At 39.1% G+C, this 21571-nt stretch overlaps 1 protein-coding gene across 2 annotated transcripts in view; it reads left to right on the forward strand.

The window, feature by feature from the left end:
* Positions 1 to 21571, forward strand: part of FRMPD4 (FERM and PDZ domain containing 4) — a 587189-nt gene that overhangs the window by 230591 nt on the left and 335027 nt on the right. The window lies entirely within an intron of this gene.

Consider the following 21571-nt stretch of genomic DNA (forward strand, 5'->3'; position numbering starts at 1 on the left):
GTTTAAATGTTTTGAATCTATTGACTTGCAAAAAAATAGCACAGAGCAAAAAATAGCTTTTATTAAGTTAACACCAAATTTACAAAAAAGCATCTTTTCTGCTCTGTGCTATTTTTTTTGGAAGTCAGTAGATTCAAAACATTTAAACATGACCTATTATCTAAAAGCAACATGATATACATATAAAAGATGTAATTTACAAAGAGCATTTGACAAATTCAGACCTAATTTAAAAGGTTTCTGCCTCTCCTCCTCCTCTCCTTCCCTCTTCCCCCTCCCCCACGTGCTCCTGCATGCGTAGGCACTCTCTCTCTCTCTCTCTCTTCATCTTTCTTTAGAAAGTAGCCCCCAGAAAACAGTACTTTGTAGCATGTGTCCTGTTTGAATTCTCCAATTTGGGGACAATGCCTCTTGTCAAGGGGCAGCATGGTCTATGTAAGGGCATTTTTTAATTAAAATAAACTCACTCAAACTTATTTTCGTTTTGAGAATTTTTTAATAGTTTATGATGCCATGCAAGTAATTGGAATAACACTGGTCTGTCTCCAAACAAGGTTTACAAAATCCTGTTTTAGAGCATGGATTATATCATTTAACTCACTCAGGCCTCCTTTTTGTCTAGAAGGATTTCAAAATCAATTCAACATATTTATTCGGAATTTGGGCTGGATATCGTCTTAACACTTGGAGACACAAAGATGAAAAAGTCAAAATGGGAGTTGTGTAGTCTAGAATGGGAAACAGGTTAAAATGCATATACAATGTGAACAGTGTTATAGGTCTGTATAAAATGCCATGGTGGTTCATCATGACTGGGGAGGTTTCCTGGAGGACTTAATCTGTGTCTTGAAAGATAAATAGGAGTTCAGCAGTGGTAGAGAAACAGTGAGAGTCTCATGGTCAGCAGAAACTGCTGTTATAAAGAAGGGCCCTGAAGTATAAAATGCATGGTAGGTCCAAGGAGCATAGTTTGATGTAGGGTATGACAGGAGATCAGTAAGGGAGGCTGAGGCCAAGTTCAAACAGGCCTAGTTTCTATGCTAAAGAGTTTGGACTTAGTCATAGGTAGTAATCTATATCATCAATTCAGAGTACTGGCTTTCCTCTTCTATTATACAGACATATACATAATGTATAATTTATATATGATATGTATATATCACGTGTATATAATTTTTTGCTCCAAGACTTAATGGCTCTATTTTTGATTGGCCTGAACTTTTACATGTGCAGGAGTTTTCTAGGATTGAGCAAAAATGCTCTTTCACTCCTCATACTTTTTCTATTTTTAAAAACGTCTATGCTGTTCAATAACTAACATAATTCACAAAAAGAATGTCCACAGGGAATTTGCTTCAAATGGGTTGCTTCATTTAATGTTTTTGAACTAAAAAAGCAGATGAAGAAAGATAACAAAAAGCAAAAGCCAAATCGGTTGGGAATGATTCTAGGTATTTTACCCAGGTGGCTTACATCGATACTCTCAGGGAAATGTAGTGCCCCTGTGCCTTGGCCATATGGAACCAGAAAAACTTGCTGGGGGCAGTAGAACCTCTACAAAGACAGTGGAGCCTGGAGCTGGGCGAAGCCCCAGGGCAGCATCTCTCACCAAGCTTCCATCCCCTGTGCTATGAAAATCTGCTCATGTGAACAAAGGAGGGAGTTTAAAAGATGCTGGCAAAACATTACAGGTGTTCCAAAGAAAAAGATATTAGGTGAGAATAAAGAAAGATTCTGGTGAACCATGGGCTGTTAATTGTAGTTCTTAAAGTTTTAGTCGGCTGGACACCTGGCCTTTTCTAAAACTGCTAGAACATAAACCTTCTTCCTTAAACATATTTTTATTATTTGTTTCTCAATTGCTTTGTGTTCAGGGACTTAATCTTAAGAATATTTGGAACCCAGCATGCTTCTGTATCTTTAATGAAATATAAAAATAGACCCAGTCTACTATGTTGTCTGGGGAGCCTTATTTATTAATGAGGAAAATAGTATATTAATCTTATTGGCAATGGGAAATTTCTTTCTCCTGATAGAGTGTGCTTTCTGTTATTAGATGAGAAACCCATAAATAGACTGTGTTTCCCTTTTTGCCTCGACTGCTAGGTGACTTGTAGTTATGTTTTACACTAAATTGCTATACACGAGCTATCTTCAGCCTAGGTTTTCTTGTAAAACTATCTTGTCCCCTTCTCTTTTTGAGTTTTGTAAACCTGTTTTAGTGGTTTTGTAGTATCTGTATTTTTTAGCATAAGTTATTCAAATAACATATATTCTCCAAAAAAATCACAATAAGGAATTGGCTATGCACATTGCATAGCCCAATGAGTATCTCCTGTCCCCATAATGGCACAGACAGATCATCTGGTCACTATCAGTTCTGAGAATTATGGTGGGCCAAGATATCTGAGAGGCAGGTGGAATGACAAAAAGAAAGGAAGGAAAAAAAGCATGGGGGTGGGGGAGGAGTATCTGTAATTAATGATTATCTTCTAAACTAATTTATTTGTGACTTAAAGAACTGAACCTGAAAGTTCTATATTAAGAGTTTATTTTGGTTTAATTTTAATATGAGTATTGCAAAGACTTCCTTGCAATCGACTTGTTAGAATGTCATGACAGTAATGATTGCAATAATTTAAGAAGTATTTATTTTGCACCAGGCAGCCTCCAGATCTACTCAATGGTAGTTTCTGTGAAGATTAAATGTGCTGTAGTATGCTAAATACTTAGCACAGTGGCTGGCACAGGAGATCGGTAAATATGCATATGATGACCATGAAGAATGAGCATGTATGGAGTGGTCACATGTAGCAAATAAAAATACAGAATGCACAGTTAAATTTAAATTTTAGATGAACGACAAATCATTTTAGTATAAATACAATACATGCAATATTTGAGAATACTTATTCTAAAAACTGTTATCCCATTGCACAGACCCTTATTGGTAGGCAAGGACCACTTAAAACAAAAGTTATTGATGCTTGAATCACACAGTTTATTGATCACACATATCACACACAACACACTTTTACTTTCAATTACTCTATGTCCTAGCCTACTTCTGACTTAAACTAAATGATCCCTTAAGGGCACGCTGCACAGAACTCCTATTTTTTATCCTGTTAGGAACAGTTTAGCGATCTTATCTCTCCAGCATGAGGTCCTTTCCTGACTCACATCCACCAGGAACTGGATACATCTGATGGTGTGTAATTGATGATCATTGAGAACGTGGCTTGACAGCAGCATACACCCGGGTCTCTTCTCAGAGTGACAGAGGAAGCGCTCAAAGGTCCTTAATCTCATGGGCTAAAGGTCCTATGGATTTCAACAAGACTGGCTTCCACCTCTGTGTGAGAGTAGCCCACACCAAGAAGTGTCGATTCCAATCTGTTTCCATCCACTAGACCAAGGGTCCAAGCGGCTGTCCAGCAACCTGCCACAGCTGACAGATGCAGCAACTTAGGGCTTTTGCCTCTATTTCTTTATACTTTGCTTGAGGTCTGGCCTAGGCTGATTATCTGCTCATCATGGCCTCGTAGATGCTCCCTCCAGGACCAGATGGTGGTAGCTCAAAAGGACAGAAAGTGGCAGGATGTGTCATCATCTCATCACATGAGCAGTGTCCCACTTTGCCTGCCAGGTCCATTATGTCACCAGTGATGCAAGTCCTTTGACCAAAGTCCCTCCATGTTCTCTAGCTAACTAAATCTATTTCTACTACAAAACAAACACAACCCAGTAAAAATATCACATAATTTGTACTCCCAACACCCATGAAATGTATTTTTTATTTTATTTATTTATTTTTATTTTAACTTCCCAATATACATTGTAGTTGATTTTCGTGTTGCTTTACCTGTTCCTTTTTCGCCCCTCCCCCTTCCCCCTGCCACTACATCATATCTGTTCACTTGTCTTAACAAGTTCAAGGAATTGTTGTGATTGTTGTGTCTTCTTCCCCCCCTTTATTTGTTTGTATATTTATTTATTTATTTGTTTGTTGGTTGGTTTATAGCTCCCACAAATAAGTGAGAACATGTGATATTTCTCTTTCTGTGCCTGACTTGTCTCACTTAATATGATTTTCTCTAAGTCCATCCATGTTGCTGCAAATGGTAGAATTTCATTCTTTTTTATAGCAGAGTAGTATTCCATTGTGTAGATATACCACATTTTCTGTATCCACTCATCTGATGATGGACATATGGGCTGGTTACAACTCTTGGCTATTGTAAATAGTGCTGCAATAAACATGGGAGTACAGGTATCCCTTTGGCATGATGATTTCCATTCCTCTGGGTATATTCCCAGCAGTGGAATAGCTGGATCATATGGTAGATCTATCGGTAATTGTTTGAGGAACCTACATATTTTGAGGAAAATATGTAATTTTCCATAAAGGCTGAACCATTTTGCAGTCCCACCAACAGTGTATGAGAGTTCCTTTTTCTCCACAACATCTCCAGCATTTATCATTCTCAGTCTTTTGGATGTTAGCCATGGTAACTGGAGTGAGATGGTATCTCAAAGTGGTTTTGAGTTGCATTTCCTGAATGCTGAGTGATGTTAAGCATTTTTTCATGTGTCTGTTTTCCCATTCATATATCTTCCTTTGAGAAGTGCCTATTCAGGTCCTTTGCCCATTTTTTACTTGGGTTGTTTTTTTGCTGTAAAACTGTTTGAATTCCTTGTATATTCTGGATATTAATTCTTTGTCAGATGTATATTTTGCAAATATTTTTTCCCTCTCTGTTGGTTGTCTTTTCACTCTGTTGATTGTTTCTTTTGCTGTGCAGAAGATTTTTAGTTTGATATAATCTCATTTGTTTATTTTTCCTTTGGTTGCCCGTGCTTTGGGGGTTGTACTCATGAAGACTCCCCACTCCTACTTCCTGGGGTGTTTCCTGTATGTTTTTTTTAAGGAGTTTTATTGTTTAAGGATGTACATTTAATTTTTTAATTCCATTTTGAGTTGATTTTGGTATATGGTGAGAGGTACAGGTCTAGTTTCATTCTCCTACATATGAATATCCAGTTTTCCCAGCACCATTTGCTGAAGAGGCAGTCTCTTCCCCAGTGTGTGGACTTGGTGCCTTTGTCAAAGATCGTATGGCTGTAGGTGTGTGGGTTGATTTCTGGATTCTCTGTTCTACTTCATTGATCAGTGTGTCTGTTTTTATGTCAGCACCATGCTGTTTTGGTTATTATAGCTTTGAAATATCCAAGAGCATGGGAGGTCTTTCCATCTACTTGTGTTCTCTTTAATTTCTCTCAACAGTGGTTTGTAGTTCTCTTCATAGAGATTTTTTACATCCTTGGCTAACTTTATTCCTAAGTATTTTATTTTTGGGTGGCTATAGTAAATGGGCTAGGTGTCTTGATTTCTTTTTCTGCATGTTCAGTGTTGGAGTATAGAAATGCTACTGATTTTCGTGTGTTGATTTTGTATTCTGCAACTTTGCTGAAATCATTTATCAACTCTAAGAGTTCTTGGGTAGAGGCTTTAGGTTTTTCAATATATAGGATCATATCATCCACAAACAGGGACAGTTTGACTTCATCTTTTCCTATCTAGATGCCCTTTATTTCCTTCTCTTCTCTGATTGCTCTGGCTTGTACTTCTGACACTATGTTGAATAGGAGTGGTGAGAGTGGGCATCCTTGTCTAATTCCTGTTCTTAAGGGAAAAGCTTTCACCTTTTTTTTTTTCAGCTGAAAGCTTTTCCCTGTTGGGGATGATATTGGAAGTAGGCTTATCTTATACGGCTTTAATTGTGTTGAGATACTTTCTATCGATACCCATGAAAAATTTGAGATGTACCTATACTAAAAAATATTTATTGTTTATCTGAAATTCATATTTAACTGGGCATACTGTGTTTTATCAAGCAACCCAAAATATGAATAAATGCGGGATGGTGGATTCTCATAAACACTGGGATAATTCCAGAAAACCAGTCCTGCTCCTCTGCAGGGAAGACTCACCCACTTCCCATCTCCTGTGCTTACCTAGAACAAGCCTGGGCTCCATCAGCGTTTCCTGATTTGATTGAGATTTCCTATCCCTATGGTCAGCCATGTGCAGCCTCCATGTTTTACACTTGTTAACTTCTGGAAGCTGGCAGAAACCTGTCAGCTTTACCCTGGTGCTTCCCAGCCTTGGTAGCATCACCTTGGGTATCTTTTAAAAATCCTTATTCCAGCTACAAAGACTAGACATGCCAGGTTCTCAGAGCAGTATGTCCAAGTGAGGCCTTTGCTTTTTATTCTAGGTTCTGTAACTTGAGCTTGGAAATGGCTAATGCAGTTTCTAGAAGGCTCTTAGGAAGATGACATGCATTTTCCCTTTTTGCCGTGTGCTCTCAGAGCCAGCCTCCCTTTCAACTGAATTGGAGGCACTACCTCAGCGAAGGAGAGTGAGCTCTGAGTTATGGAAATATCTGTGTCTGATTAGATAAACACATTAGTCCTGAAGTACTGCAGGGCCTGACACCATCTTTCTGGGACTGTCCCAAGGAGAGGTGGGAGTCGATGGAATGCCCCTGGTCTCCTAGTCCTGATGCAGCAGAGGAGTCTTTTAGAGCTTGGGGGAACAGCTCCACTGAGTTCTCTCTTCTTGCTCCTCATGATCATTCTACAGTTACAGGACAGTTTCTTTACATTTTGGTCTTCATCAGGCACAAAGCATAGAAAACTTGCATAATTTAGTTCTAGATTTGTAAAGTCAAGTGCATAATGGCAGTATGTACTACTTAATATTTTTACAGGGCAGGTTGACTCATCCACTTCACTCTGTGTGTTCTGCGGAATTATTGGAGTTCTCACTGCTCACTGAAAAGGAAATAATTTATTTTGCAGAGAGAATATTACATTTCAAATGCTTTAACCTGCACATTTAAAAATTCAAATTCTCATATGGCATCAAGTTCTCTTTTTTGCATTTTAATTATTATGGAGCCTTAAACAGAATTTAGCCATTAAGTAATAATCAGATCCTGATTGCTTAAACTCTACAGAGTGTTTGCTATTAAAAGCCTCAGTCCCAGATAATAAATGGTGGGAGTTTATCAAAGCAAGTGGCATATACTTTTCCTGTGTTTTGATTCAGATGTGTAACAATTTCTACCTACTGGTTTAAATTGGCCCTGAGAACACCTTTTGTGTTAAGCCCACTCACAGCTAGATGGAACCAGCATCAACCTGACAATAGAATAATATTATCTCTCAACTAAACAAAGCAAAAAGCCAATGGAACAAATCGTTCTGTCAATAATCCAAAGCCAAAACTGCGTGATCTCCTGCTATTTTTAGAACTTAGGGGGAAAGAATCCTCCTTATTGTAAAAATGATCCAATTAAACAGGAAGCTGGCTACTGGGAAACTCAGTGATTTCTTTGAGCACCATTTTGGAGACTAGCACAAAGGTGACATCCTTTCAAAGGGGGAACAGAGGGTTCTGCAATCGCTGGGTCACCTGCATTGCATGTGTCAGTTGGCACTTCCGGCAAGCTGCATTACCTGCTGCATGGAGTTTTACAAGGAGCTTGACCTCATTATGCTAAGATTGTAGAAAACTTCCTTCCTCACTCTGACTTAGCTCTCCCTGATTTCACCCATACCTTACATCCAGTTTGCCTTTCTTTATAGGTGTATTGGATGGATGTCCAGAATGGGATCTCTGTAGATTTTCTGCAGTGAAATTATTTTAATTGAACAATAAAGTTGATGTGACTAAGTAGATGATGGGCCAAGGTAGTGCCTCCCACAGCTGGCAATTCTGAAGGCGTCAGCATGGCAGAGCTGACCGTGTGCAGTTACTGTGGCCACTTCAGGGCCTGACTGTGTTTGGCTGCTTCTCCACTTCTCTCCCCCAAATATTTGGGGAGATGGGAGTCAGCTGTTTAGAACCACAGGGACATTCCTAATAGATCTGAAATCCCTCTTGTGAATCCTACATTGTCATTCTCTGAGACAATCACAAAAATATTTCTTCAGGAAATGAGGGAAGGCATTCCGAATTCTAAGGCTATGAGCCCCATCTGGTCGGGAGGTGTGATCTATTATTCATCCCTGTGTCACCCAATTGGCAGCCCTGAGCATGACCTATGGGAGACACTCTGGAAATACTTATTTGAATAAATAAATGGATAAGTGAATTGATCCATCCTGAGCATCTTTTATTAGGAGTTTTTGAACTGATATTTATAGTCGCCATTTCCTATGAGCAATTTCCATATTCCCTCAATATTGGAAGGCATCATTCGATTGTCCAGGCTATCTGTGAGCAATTACAATCATAGCAACCTTGCTTCCCTTCTGAGAGAGCTGCATGGAACATTTGCCTGAGATTTTTCTGTCCTAATCATCAGTGCTAACACATGCATGTGTTTCTCCATTCCTGTCATCACCCATGTTTCCCAGTCTTATACTAATGGCTTCAAATGCCTGTGCTATGATTAGAAACTGAAAATGTGTACTTAGGTCTGGTGTTGAGTCTAAGAATCTACTAGATTTTATTTTTAATCTGTTGATTTGCCAACTATTGGTGAAATCTCTTAACTATATTTTTATTTCTCATTGACTCCTAGGATGAAATTTACATTACTTGACATTTATTCCCATACCATCAATGCATACACACACATACACTCACACACGCACACAGTCACACTCACTCACCTGCACATACAGTTTCTTAGTCCATAGAGGGAAAGTTGGCTGCAGGTTCAAAGAGAAGCTCATAAAAGGAAATATTGATCAACAGTTTTATGCTTGGTTTTGTACTAGATTTCTTTCTTTTTTCTTAATATCCTTCTGTGCACCTGAAATAAAATAATAACAATAATAATAATAAGCCACCCCTTGAGTACCTGAATCCAGGAAAAAGGTGGAGAGTTGTGTCAAGCTTGCTTGGTAGATGTGAAAATTCTGGTCATTTGAATGATATTTCCTTGTCACACATTATTTATTGGCTGCATTAAAATTTCTAAATTATACTTTGGTTTATACATCATTCTCTTGTGCATGTGGTTAGTGTGACTTTTCAGAGATCTGCATAAACCCTGGTTACAGTGACCAAATAGAATTTCTTGACCTGCAGATCAGGGCAGAATTCCTAGGACCCCAGTATTAGTCTCCAATTTTCAAAGAAATGCTTTTGCCAAAGTTCCAAGGTACTTCTTTCTAATGGGGCACTTGCTACCCACCTAGAGTCTCTGACAACCTCAGAATTTGTGAAAGAAGGTAAGTAAAGGCCCTCTCAAGCCACACCAAGATTTCGCCCTGCATGTCCAAACAGAAAAAGCACATAGTGCAACACAGACATGCAAATTTAATTCCCAAACTGTGATAGACAGTTGAGGCCATTTAAAGGAGGAAAACCCCACCATAATAATGTTGTCTTTGTAAATCAGTCAATTGTAAAGTGCGTGTGAAGAAAAAATGTAAAATTAAATGTACTAAGAGAACTGTTTTTCCTCATTGCTGGTAATAGGTTATTTTAATCAGACGGTATGTTGGCAGTGGCCTGGAAGCCAAATGTTATTATGTCACATAACATCACACACTTGTTGGACAATAAGTTTTTATTAAGGTTGTGTTTAATGTCTCATATCAATAATGGATGAAAGCCGTGGCCCCCTGTTTTCCTGGATCCATTTCTAATAAAGGACCGCAGAGCAGTTACTTCAGAGCATAAAGCTGACGCACCACAATGCATCTGCTGACCATTTTCCCAGTGCTGAAAGTTGCTGATTGAAAGAGGAAAGAGAAACATGGCAGTCAGCTCTCTCAATGTCACCCGAAGTCTCCGGGTGTAGATGGGACCTTGCAAAAGGTGCTTCTCTTTACACAAGACAATCACAACGTTTCAGGTGTGTGTGAGCAGGTGGATGGGATGTTGGCTTGAAGTCACAGTGCTTGCAGAAGTGCAGCGGGTGCTGGCAGTGAAATGTAAGCTAGCCCTGTAATAAAAGCTCCTGGGAATGCAGAGGATGCCTCGGCATTAGGCATTCTCCTCGAGTTTCACATAAATGCATCCTGTTCTCAGGAGCAGACGAGCAGTGTGTTTGCACTGGCTCATTCAAATTGAATGTTGGTAAAAGGAGAGTCCTGAGCAAACAGAACAGTCTGGCATCTTTGAAAGCAGGAGCAAGGTTAAGCAGTCAGCCGTGTTCTCTGCTGTTTGTTGGATGTTTATTTGCTGGCCTCGGTGCACACCCAACGTACGTTGCAAAGAGGCACAGGCACCTGTGCAATTTTGCCCAAGCTCTTTGGGCTATAAAGTTCAAGGCTTCATACGTGGCTTCATCTGTTGTCCCTAAGCCTGCTGTGGATAATGTTTTGCTGGAAGAGAAAGCTCCTCCGGGGTGGCAGTTTGTATTGTATATTTCTTTTGTTCTTCATTTTCAATGCTGCCGCTTTCACTTTGTCACAACAAGAGTAAGCAGAGCGAGTCCTTAGAGACCTTTTTGCAATATGCTTTCTCAATTAGTTTTAAGAGGAGCGAGCATCACCAACAGCAGCGCTTGCCTGCTCTCTAGTCATGTGCGATGAGGAATAGAGACACTGTAGGGCAGTGAACCTGAACTTTTCCCATTCATCCATACTGCATTGAGTGATTGCACGGAGTGGAGTCAAATGCCACTTGGGGGTGAAGAGCATGATCATCTTGCATTCCTGCTGGATATATTAGGAAGGACCCTTGACAGAATCCAGTAATTAAAAGGTAAACCATGAAATGTGTGTTGTGTGTAGGAACATGTAAGCAGAGGGGAGGTTGCACGGGGGAAGAGGGAGTGGTGTTTCACTTTTTTGGGAGTCATCTAATCCTTGGATTTTCTTGGCCAATGGATCAGTACAAGGAGAGAGATTTTGACATGCCGTTGACTTATAGTATAGTCCAGGAATTACTTTTACACATAATGATATCTCTTCCTGTCCCCTAGTGTTCAGAACTTTATTGTACTTCTGTCACCCAGGGAATCCTGGTGGAAAGATAAGTTAAGTAAATGAATATACTCCTTGCTGCCTCTGTGTTCTTTCAGGTGAAGTCTCAATTTGAGAATTCATTCGGTGTTTCGAAGTAGTGGTTCTCTTTGGCTTTCCAAAATCTATAAAGAAATGGCTTTTGAGACACAAAAGCACTGGGAAATGTGGCATTTGCCATAGAATTTTTTCTAAACACATACAGTTACCATCATCCCTTAGGGGAGAATCTTAAGGAAAGGGTGAAGCTTTAAATTAAAACATGTCAGCTGCTTAATGAATTTAGTACCATCTTTTGTAAATCATTTTTAGATGTGATGGGTTTAAAGTAAGACTCTCTCAAGTAAGCCGTGTCTTTTGGCAATATGTGTTCCCTGGAAATAATTGATGTATTTTGCGACTGTAAACTTAACTTGTACCTCATAAATCTCTTGTCCAGCTCTTTGAGCTCTTTTGTAAGCTGCATTAAAAATAGAAGGATAGGTTTTTAATTAAACTAGATATTGAATTTGCCCTCAGGGAGCTGAAGTGCAGTTATGTGGGCATGTGGACAGTGTGAGCCCATTGTTTCTAACAGGCTGTTCATATAAGTTACAATTTAAAAATAAGTCTGTCAATCTTTAGATCTTTGGGGTATTTTCTTTTATCACCCTAGAAAACTGAATCTACTGAATATCTGTTTTAATTAACACTCAAATTGAATAGACATATAAGGATAATTTATGATATGTTATAAAAATATACCCATTCTATATCCATTTTATATACCTATATATCCATTTTATTTATTAATATGCAGTCATATGTTTGTGTGTGTATGTGTGTGTGTGTGTGTGTGTGTGTGTGTGTGTGTGTGTGTATCTTCCAGAAGACTTTGTTCAAGAAGTTAGATTGGGAACAAAGCAATTTGTCAGCAGCAGAGTTAGCAAGATTTAGAACAGAGTAAAGCATTCTTGGCATATGAATATTGATTCTCAACATAAAGAGGAATGCTCAAATATGCATCATTCAATGGCATTTCACTTGATAAAGCAGTGCTGATGACTACACGGGGATTCATCATGGCGTGATATGTAGATCATAGTTTCTGCACCAGAAACTGTGCATCTGGATGTGAGGATGGGAATTGGGACAAAAATTTAGAGGAGAGAATACAAAATCTTTGGGGAAATTGGTATCTAGAGTAGTAGCTTCTAGTGGATTCCATGCTGGCACTAGTGATCAATTGTATGGTAACTTGGTAGGAAAAATAATTTTAATTAATGTCAGATTCTTCATCATTTTAAGCCTAAAAAGTATATGTTTACCACTCTTTTTGGTTTGTCTGTTTAATTTCTTGTTTAAAGGTACCAGCATGGTTCTCCCAAAGAATACTTTTTTAGTAAGTTGTTAAAGGTATAAACATATAGTTTCAGGGAGTATTTTATAGTAAAATGTCAAAGTAAATACATTATAAAATACATTACTAAACTTTCAGAAATACGGTTTTGCATAAGTACTGAGTTTAGAACAGGGCAAGCTGAAAGGGCACAGCATAGGAGGATTCATACCAGGTTTTTGGTTTGTTTTGTTTTCGATTAAAATTTAAATTTTATTATCTTCTTACTTTTTTGGAGACTGTATACTACTACATGAAAGTAGAAAGGAGGGAAAATAAGCTGGGCCTGTATTCCAGAATGTTTCAGCCAATTCAGATGAGCAATTTAGTTTTTGTTGTGTGAACTATTTAGCTTGAACTAACGCAAGTACCTGGTCCATTCATGAAAGGTGGCCAGAGTCTTACTGGGACCAGAAGTTGCTATGATGATCATTTCTTTGAGGGCCCAACCTTGCCTTGCCTATTAAAACAGCAGAGAAGAGTTCTGTGATGCTGGAAGCCAGGAACATCTGTGCTTGATTTATTTCCTAATGTGATTTATTAAAGGGATTGTGATATCTTGTATTTACAGAGCAACCTTTTGTGAAGAGCTGAGAATGTTTTTTGGACATTATCTAATTATCACAATGCCACAGGGAAATAGAGAGCTCATACTATTTCCACTTTATAGTTGAGATGACAGGGAGACAGAGGTAAAGCAATTTATCCAAGGTGATTCAGAAAAATGCTGATACATAGCTAGGAAATGAGCCAAGATGAGCCTTATGGATGAGTCTGGGGGCTTTTGTGTCTAAGATCACCTTACCTTACCAGTCAACTCCCAGTGTGCCCCTGCGATCTTCAGCCCAAGAGGAACATATTCTATCTGAACTTCAAGGACCTCACCCCAACAATTTGTGGTTATGGATTCCAGCGACCTGCCTGACATCTGCGATGATCAACTGGAGTGAAAGCAATGAAGGGCATGCCTGTGGGCTGCAGACTGGGGTCACAGAATTAGCAAATGTCCCTTAAGGTCTTTACAACCAATACAGAAAGCAACAGGATGTGTGACTTTCCTGTGTTTAGACTTCAAAGCATTTGATTCCTCTCTAGCCAGAAGCCAGTCAACTGTAGAGGAGAGAGTTGAGATGCCTTCTCACCCTTGATAGGGAACCATAAAACTGATAGTCAGGAAACATGCTTCCCTTAGTATTTCAGCTTTCGGGCATTAAGGCAGGCTAAGCTTGCTCAAAGTTGAATGAAAATTATTAGAAAAAACTATACTTCCATGAAGTTGTTACAACAAGCAAACGCAAAGGACATTCTTGGGGGGGAGGGGAGAGAGGGAGGAGGGAGGGAGGTGTCGGTGACGGGCCATAATAATCATATGCAGTGTATATTGACAAAATAAAAAATAAATAAATAAATAAATAAATAAATAAATAAATAAATAAATAAATAAATAAAGTCTTCTCATCCACTCATGAAGATGTACTCATTCTCTTTCCTCTACTTTATTAAGTGCTTATTTTGGAAGAAATTATGTCCCAGTTACAAGAAAAGAAAATGATTTCACATACACAGAAGTTAGCAAATAGACATTAAAGCAGTTGCAACTTAGCATCTTATTTAGGATCACAAGCAGTTGGACGGCGAGGCAAGGAACTTCTGAAGACCATTACAAACTGAGACTGTTCTGGCTATGGTCAAATGCACGCCCGGTATAGTAATCCAGAGGTAAGGCCCGGGCAGAGATATACGGGGAAGAGATCTGCAGAATGGAGTAACTATACCAGGGGATTGGATAAATAATCCCTAAGAAGGTTGTATCCCATGGCCTGGCACCCAATGATGCTCTCACATTCTGAACCTGAACCTCAGCCTGAACCTGAACAGTTGGTGGAACCAAGCTGAGAGGGAGGCAGCCTAGAGGCAGAGGCACTGCGGAGAGTGGACGAGGCTTGAGGCTTTCAGACAACGAGAAAAGACCAAAGAATTGGGGAAGATCAAGAAGATGTGGTAGAGAGTGAAGGAGCCCAAAGAGTCTATACAAACGTGGGCGCTGATAGTCAGGGAGAGAAACAGAGGCTGGCAGGGAAGGTGGCTCTTTGTACCCCTGCTGGAACAACTGATGTGCGACAAAAGAATTTCTGTGAGCAGAACATAAAGGTCCCTAGTAAGTCTGTTTTAAAGATGGCAAGAAAAGCTACAAGAGGTGCTTAGGGAAAATGGTTAAGAGAGAAGGACCCGTTTTTCCTGTGACGGACCACAGGTGCTGAGAAAAGGAGCTTAGACCGACATAGGGGTAGGGAAAATGGGGTGACAAAGAAATAGAGGGCAGAGATCCAAAGGACCAGCCAAACAGAGGCATGTGAAGCTGGGAGGGTTGGGAAGTGAATGGAGAGGCTAGAGGGGACTGTCACAGGCTGACGCCACGAGTACCTACTGTGGATTGCACACTTGGAGACACGGTGACCCAGGGAAGCCGGGAGCTTTCCTCCAGGCACTCGGTGACTCGCCTAGTAGCGTAGCGCACAATAATTGCTCGCTGAACAAAAGCAAAACGTTGGGATTGGTGCTGCTTTTGTGTGGTGGCCTGTCCTCTGCAAGGCTGTCTTTGGGACTGCTGGGGAATGTGGGCGATGACTTACCCCCTCGTCCCAGATTTTAAAATCGTGCCCAGTCCCCAGCCCCAGCATTCGCCGTCCCTCTCTCCTGCTTTCTCTTCATCAGAAGCACTCACCACCATTTGACATACTGTATCTTTTAACTATTTGTTAAACATTAGAATGGAGGCTCCCAGCTGGTAGCAATTATCAATCTTGTTCACTGCCTTCTCCCTAGAACCCCAAACAGTCGCCCTGCTCATAACAGGGACTCAGAGAATGTTTGTTGAATGAATGACTTGCTCCTAATGTGTCTTGTTTGTTGCCCTTCTCTGGTGCCTTTCCCACATGACTGGTATTAGTTGTTTTTTGGGTTCGCCCCTGCCTCAAACAAGATCGTAAGTGTTTCAGAGCAGCAAGTTATGTCATATTAATGTTTTAAAACCCTCAGTGAATAAGACAGCAGCTTAAACCTGTGGAGGCAGTTAATAAGTATTTTCAAAATTGAAATTATTCCTAATAATAAAGGGCATGATTACCATCCTGAAAATGCTGTAGGCAGATTCATTTAGGGCATAGCACATAGATGGAACATTTTCCAACAATAAGAGGATATACTTAAACTAGTGGCTCTCAAACAAGGGTGATTTTGCCAACCCCTCCCCAGGAGATGCTTTGGAAATGTGTAGAGACATTTCTGTTGTCACATGTAGTGGTTGTATGTGTGCTACTGGCATCTAGTGGCTAATAGGGGTGCTGCTAAATGTCCTACGGTACACAGGACAGTCCCCACCACAGAGAAACATCAGGCTTTAAGTCTCAATAGTGCTGAGGTTGAGACACCCTGATTTATAATCTTTATCTTATTGTTTTGGAAAGATGTGTATTATTTGTCTCTATTTTCCATTGACCTCTGTGCCTCTTGGTGGCAGTAGTTGGTCTTGCTCATGTTTGTGCAGCCTGAGTTCAGCACAACTCCTGGCATATATTAGGCTTTTAATAAATGATGGCTGAATTGATGAATGAATGAATGTTAATGATGCCAAAAAAGGTGCTCCGGTACCCTCTTTGGAACAACATTATGATTAGACACTGCATTTCTAATCAAGGCCTTGACATTAAATAATCAATAGGGCCAATGACAAGTTGCAGAAGCAGAGACGTGACAGCCACATATTCTTGTCTTTATTTAAGAAGTTCACTGGGCCTCACATCATGGAATATTAGCACTGAAGGGGACTGGAGAGGTCACTCAGTTCAACGCTGTTAAATTACAGGTGAAGCAATCAAAATCTAGGGTGATGAAATAACTCGCCTAAGGTCTCACGGTTCAAATGGCAGAACTGGGAGTAGCTCTAGCTCCTAGTTCTAGCATGTTTTCATCATGCTAAACTGTCTCTATTACATCAACCTTACAAAAATTGGCTTGACAGATTGTTGTGATTACACGAGGCACACACAAATTGTATCTTTACAGTATTGTAGAATTTGACCTTAAACTAATGTGCTAAGTGTTACCATCATTAATATAGAGTTTAAAATAATGAAATGTTAGGCCTAGAAGAAATCTTGGTAACCATCTGGTCAACCCCTGTATTCTGGAAAAGGAGGAAAGAGGGGACCAGAGATCAGGAGGAGCTTTATCCAGAGTCATAGAAAGGGGCATTAAAACTTTCTACTCTATGCTCTTTTTCACTACGGGAGTGTTTCCTAAAATGTAATATTAGTTGCAAAGGGTATTACAGGTAAACAGGGTTACATAGTTAGATAAATTTAGAAAATGCAAGGTTAAACAAAAATAAGCAGGTATGTTTGCCAAAGGACATCCCAGGATTTTCAGACATTGCATACCTTTCCAAAAGGGAAATACAGTACATGGCTCCTCCAGAACTTACTAATTAGGAGGTCATTTAAAATATGCACCAGTGTTCCTCAGAATATATTTTGAAAACTGCTGTACCACTTCTTTCAGTCTATTTAATTAATAAAGAAGTGGCAGGTCTGCTTACAATTCAGAGGGACTTTAAGGTAGATTTTTGGATGGCCCACATCTTCCGCCCCCACCGCATGATTTTTGCAAAAGTTAACCAAAGAAGTTTGAATTGGTATGTTCTGTTTCTCACAGTAAGTTTCCCAATTGCAAGTGAAAGTTTCTGAGTTTTTCCTGTGACCAGCCTTGCAGAAATAGGTACTGAAGCAGAAAGACACTGGGCTCTGAGTCAGAGGGTGTTGCCTTGGCGAGTCAGCCAAAATCTGTTGATTATCAGTGAAATTGGACATGACCTGTATGATCTTTAGTACAGATCTTCAGTGTGATCAGAAGAGACTATAGGGCTAGTTGGTTTAAGGAACATACTAAGAAATTGCACATTTTCTCTCCTGTCTGTGCAATGAAGCCTTGGAGTAGTTGAGGGTGGAGAGGCCAAGTCACTCTTACCTGCTGCCTGACTATTTCACGCTGCCAAGAATACAGACCTTGTTTGGCAATACCAAGGACCTCACTTAGTCTTGCAATTACTTTGTATAATTGTCACAAAGTCAATATTTAAATTGACTTGAATTTATAATAAAATTATTCCCTAGCATGAAAGACTGCCAACAAAACTTTGTGCTTTATAGAACTCATCTTAGAGAGGGAACTGGACTATACTAAAAAGCACATATTTCACAAATATGTTTACTACAAGAGCCTTTGGTGAATTTTAAGGAAAGTATATTAACATGTAATTCACAACAATGAAAAAGAACGAGAATCAAAGAGGTTCTAAGAATAATTGAGATTGGCAGTGAGGCAAATGAGAGATAAAAATCTGCATCTTAACCTGCAGGTAAAGCAGTCTAAAGAGAAGGAGGGAGCATTATTTGAAAAAGCTGTCCAAAGGAATTAAAAAACAAAAAAAAAAACAAAAAAAAACAGTGCCTTGTTTTTCTCACAACGTTTCCCCCTAATTTCAATCCAAGGCCTTTAAAATCATTCTTTTGACAGTCTTTTCAGAAATTTGGAATGTACGCAATTAAGTATGACTCTGCTTTCAGGTGAACTTTGAGATGACCCATCTCTTGCATGTCTTCATTTAACTCGATGTTTAAGTGCATGGGGATCAAAACCTTCCTTCAGAAATCTCATGAAGAACTTCTGTATCTCCCTCATAATTGGAAACAAATCTCAGCCTTTCAGAGTGAAACCAGGTATTCAGAGCTAAATCTCATAATATCTGGAGGGAGCTCAGAGCTGCTGAAACTGCCAACAATTGAAATGATCCTCTCAAATGATGAGCTACAAAGCAACAACCCATCTCCATGGAAAATTATATGAGTGAGAAAAGCCTGGGAGAGTTGGCACCAAATGTAGACTAAATGGTTTATGCAGCGGATGAGTGGAGAGAAATTTATGAGCAGCCCTGGACGAAAGTGTGTGGATGGATTGATTAGGAGGAACTTTTTCTGATTATTGTGGTTCAGCCTTGAGTTTGACAGATGGGCTCCTCAAAGCATTCTGGAGTCTTCATAACCCTCTTGGAGTTCGTACTTCGTGGCTGACTGCTTGCTCAGTTGGCACACTCTTTACCTCTTCAGTTTGCTTTCAGAAAATAAAAAGGACCAGAATGAATTATCTGCTTCTCTGCTTGTTTTACTGTAGCTGATTCATCATCATTTTTGCATGAAAATGCGGTTCTTGTAAGTTTACCTAATATGTCGCAGGTCACACAGGAGCTGACAGAGGAGAATCAAAGAAAGAGGTGCAGCTCAAAGGACAAAAGCTCTTCGTCAAGAGTAATAAATGGGAATGGGGAAAAATAAAAGGGCAAGAAATTTCCCATCAACAAAGGAGGTTGCAATAAAGCCCTATAGCTATTTCTATGGGGGGTGGTGAGGGGGTGTGTGCAGAAGAGGGAGGCTAGCCCTGAAGAATCATTATGAACAATTTGATTTTGTTCTAATTATCTGTATCAAGAGAAAACATTTGCTGAACACATAGCAGTTATACTACAAAGGAATCAAAACATGCAATTATTGGCAAACAAGACATAAAGGAAAGCTTTTTTTATTTTATTGAAGGCTATTTTTCTGTACTGTATTTAGTCTTAACTATGTGTTCATGAGTTGCTCTATTCTTTTAATTAACAGGTTAAGAACATCATAAAACAATAGGAAAGCCACTCTTTCTTTGTCTCCATGTGAGATGAATGTCTAATGACATCAGCAAGTTTTTTAGTAACAAAATTTGCAAATGAAACCTAGATAAATATGTATCACTGCTTCGGATCCCATAAATATCCCCAGGGGCTCAGGTACATTAAACTTGGGTTAACGCCATTTCAGGCAGACCTGCCAATTAAGGCTGTTCATTTTTCTTTTACAGCATTACATCTAAGCCTCTAGGGAATTTTAAGACAGATTAAATAATGTGAAAGCACCTGCCTGAAGGATGCGCAATGGAACATGGGTCTTATTGATTATAGAGTGAAATGAATCTCACTCAGAGACAGGAAGGAAAGTTATGTCTATGAAGAAACCTTTTGAATAAAGTGTCATGATTGAAGAAAGAAATTTAAATCACATAAATAAGAAAAATATAATTAAAACAAATTAATCATGGGTCAACATCTTGTTGGCAACCTGTCTTGTTTATGAGCTTTAATAAAAATTCTATTAATAATGTTATTGTTCTTAATTTGATGTACTTGTACCATTTCAGGAACTTCCATCTGTTTCTATAACTCTCTGAGGGCTAGACGAGCAGTATGGTATAATATAAAACAAATTTTGAGATCATAACATATTTTCCGCCTCTTTTTCCCCTTTTATTCTTTCTCATGCATTTGTCTTGATCTTCCCTGAGATTTGTCTTGGTTGTGGTCTTAGTACATCTGATAGCCAGTGTCCATGTCTGTTGACGGTGTAACCACCGTCCATTGACCACCTCAGCTGCCATTGTAACAACTCTTCCTTTTCTAGCATTACACTACCTCTGGAGTATAGGAATCTTTAAAAAAAGAAAAAAGAAAAAAGAAGAAGAAAGTAGTATACAATGAAGTACTATACAGCAAAGCAAAAAGTGAATTGCTGTCATACAGACATATGTTTGAGTGAAAGAAGCCAGATAAATATATATATATATATACTACATGATTCCACTTATGTGAAGATTAAGAACAGGCACAATTAATGTATGGTGATAGAAGTCAAAATAATGGTTACTTCTGGGAGCTAGTTGGGTATTGACTAGAAAGGCATATGAAGGAAACTTCTGGGTGCTGGGTATGTTCTATATCTCGGCATGGGTTTTGTTTACATGGATATATACCTATGTAAAAACTCACTGAGCTTTAAGATTTATGCACTTTATTGTATATGTTAGACTTCAGTAAAAAAGTTTAAAATTTTTTTCACGTATTAAGACAAAAATACATTCTAAAACCCCTGAAAATAGAATTATCATAAGATCCAGTGATCCCACTTCTGGGTATTTACCCAAAAGATTTGAAATCAATTTGTCAAAGAGATGTCTGAACTCCCACGTTCTTTACAGCATTATTCACAATAGCAAAGTTATAGAATCAACCTAAGTGTCCATCAGTAGATGAATGGATAAAGAAAATGTGGTATATATACACAATGGAATACTATTCAGCCTTTAACAAGAAGCAAATTCTGTAATTTGTGACAACATGGATGGAATTGGAGAACATTATGTTAAGTGAAATAAGCCAAGCCAACAAAGACAAATACTGCATGTTCTCACTTATATGTAGAATCTGAAACAATCGGACTCATAAAACAGAGAACAGAATGGTGGTTACAGAGGCTGGGGGTGGGAGGAATAAAGAGATGTTGGTCAAAAGGTACAATGTCAGTTAGACAGGAAGAATAAGTTTTTGTGTGAGATCTATTGACAGTGTGATGAATATGGGTAATCATAATGTACTGGACATTTCAAAATTATTGAGTAAATTTCAAATGTTCTCACCACAAAAAATAAGTGGGGTGATGGATATGTTAATTAGCTTGACTTAATTTTTCCACATTGTATTCATAAATCATATCATAACACCATTTTGTACCCCATAAATATATACTATTATAAATTATCAATTTACAATAAAATAAAAAAATTTAAAAAGATACATTCTAGCTAATATATAGAACAGTTTACTTTTTAAGCAAGAATGGACCTCTGAATTGTGAATATACTATGATTTTGTATAACTAACAATGGTAGCAGAGACCCTTGCTAAACACTTAAATATGCTGGGCACTGTCCCATATATTTCCTTATTTGTATCTCATGAAGCCTTTCAGGATAAGCTGTCTCATTCCCATTTTATAGATTGCCACCAAGAATAGTTCATTGTTTGGGGGCCGCCCGGTGGCGCACTGGATAGTGCGCCGCTTGGGAAGCGCGGCTGCGCTCCCGTCCGAGGGTTCGGATCCCACGTACAGACCGGCTCCCGCTCACTGGCTGAGCGAGGCGCGGGAGCAACGCCGAGGCTTGCGATCCCGTCGCCGGTCCCCGGTCTGGTACGGGGGCAACACTGAGGGTTGCGATCCGTTGCCGGACACGGAAAAAAGACAAAAAAAAAAAAAAAAAAAAAAAAAAAAAAAAAAA

Source organism: Galeopterus variegatus, unplaced genomic scaffold (genome assembly GCF_000696425.1).
Source record: "Galeopterus variegatus unplaced genomic scaffold, G_variegatus-3.0.2 Scaffold38, whole genome shotgun sequence".
In the NCBI taxonomy this organism is placed as follows: Eukaryota; Metazoa; Chordata; class Mammalia; order Dermoptera; family Cynocephalidae; genus Galeopterus; species Galeopterus variegatus.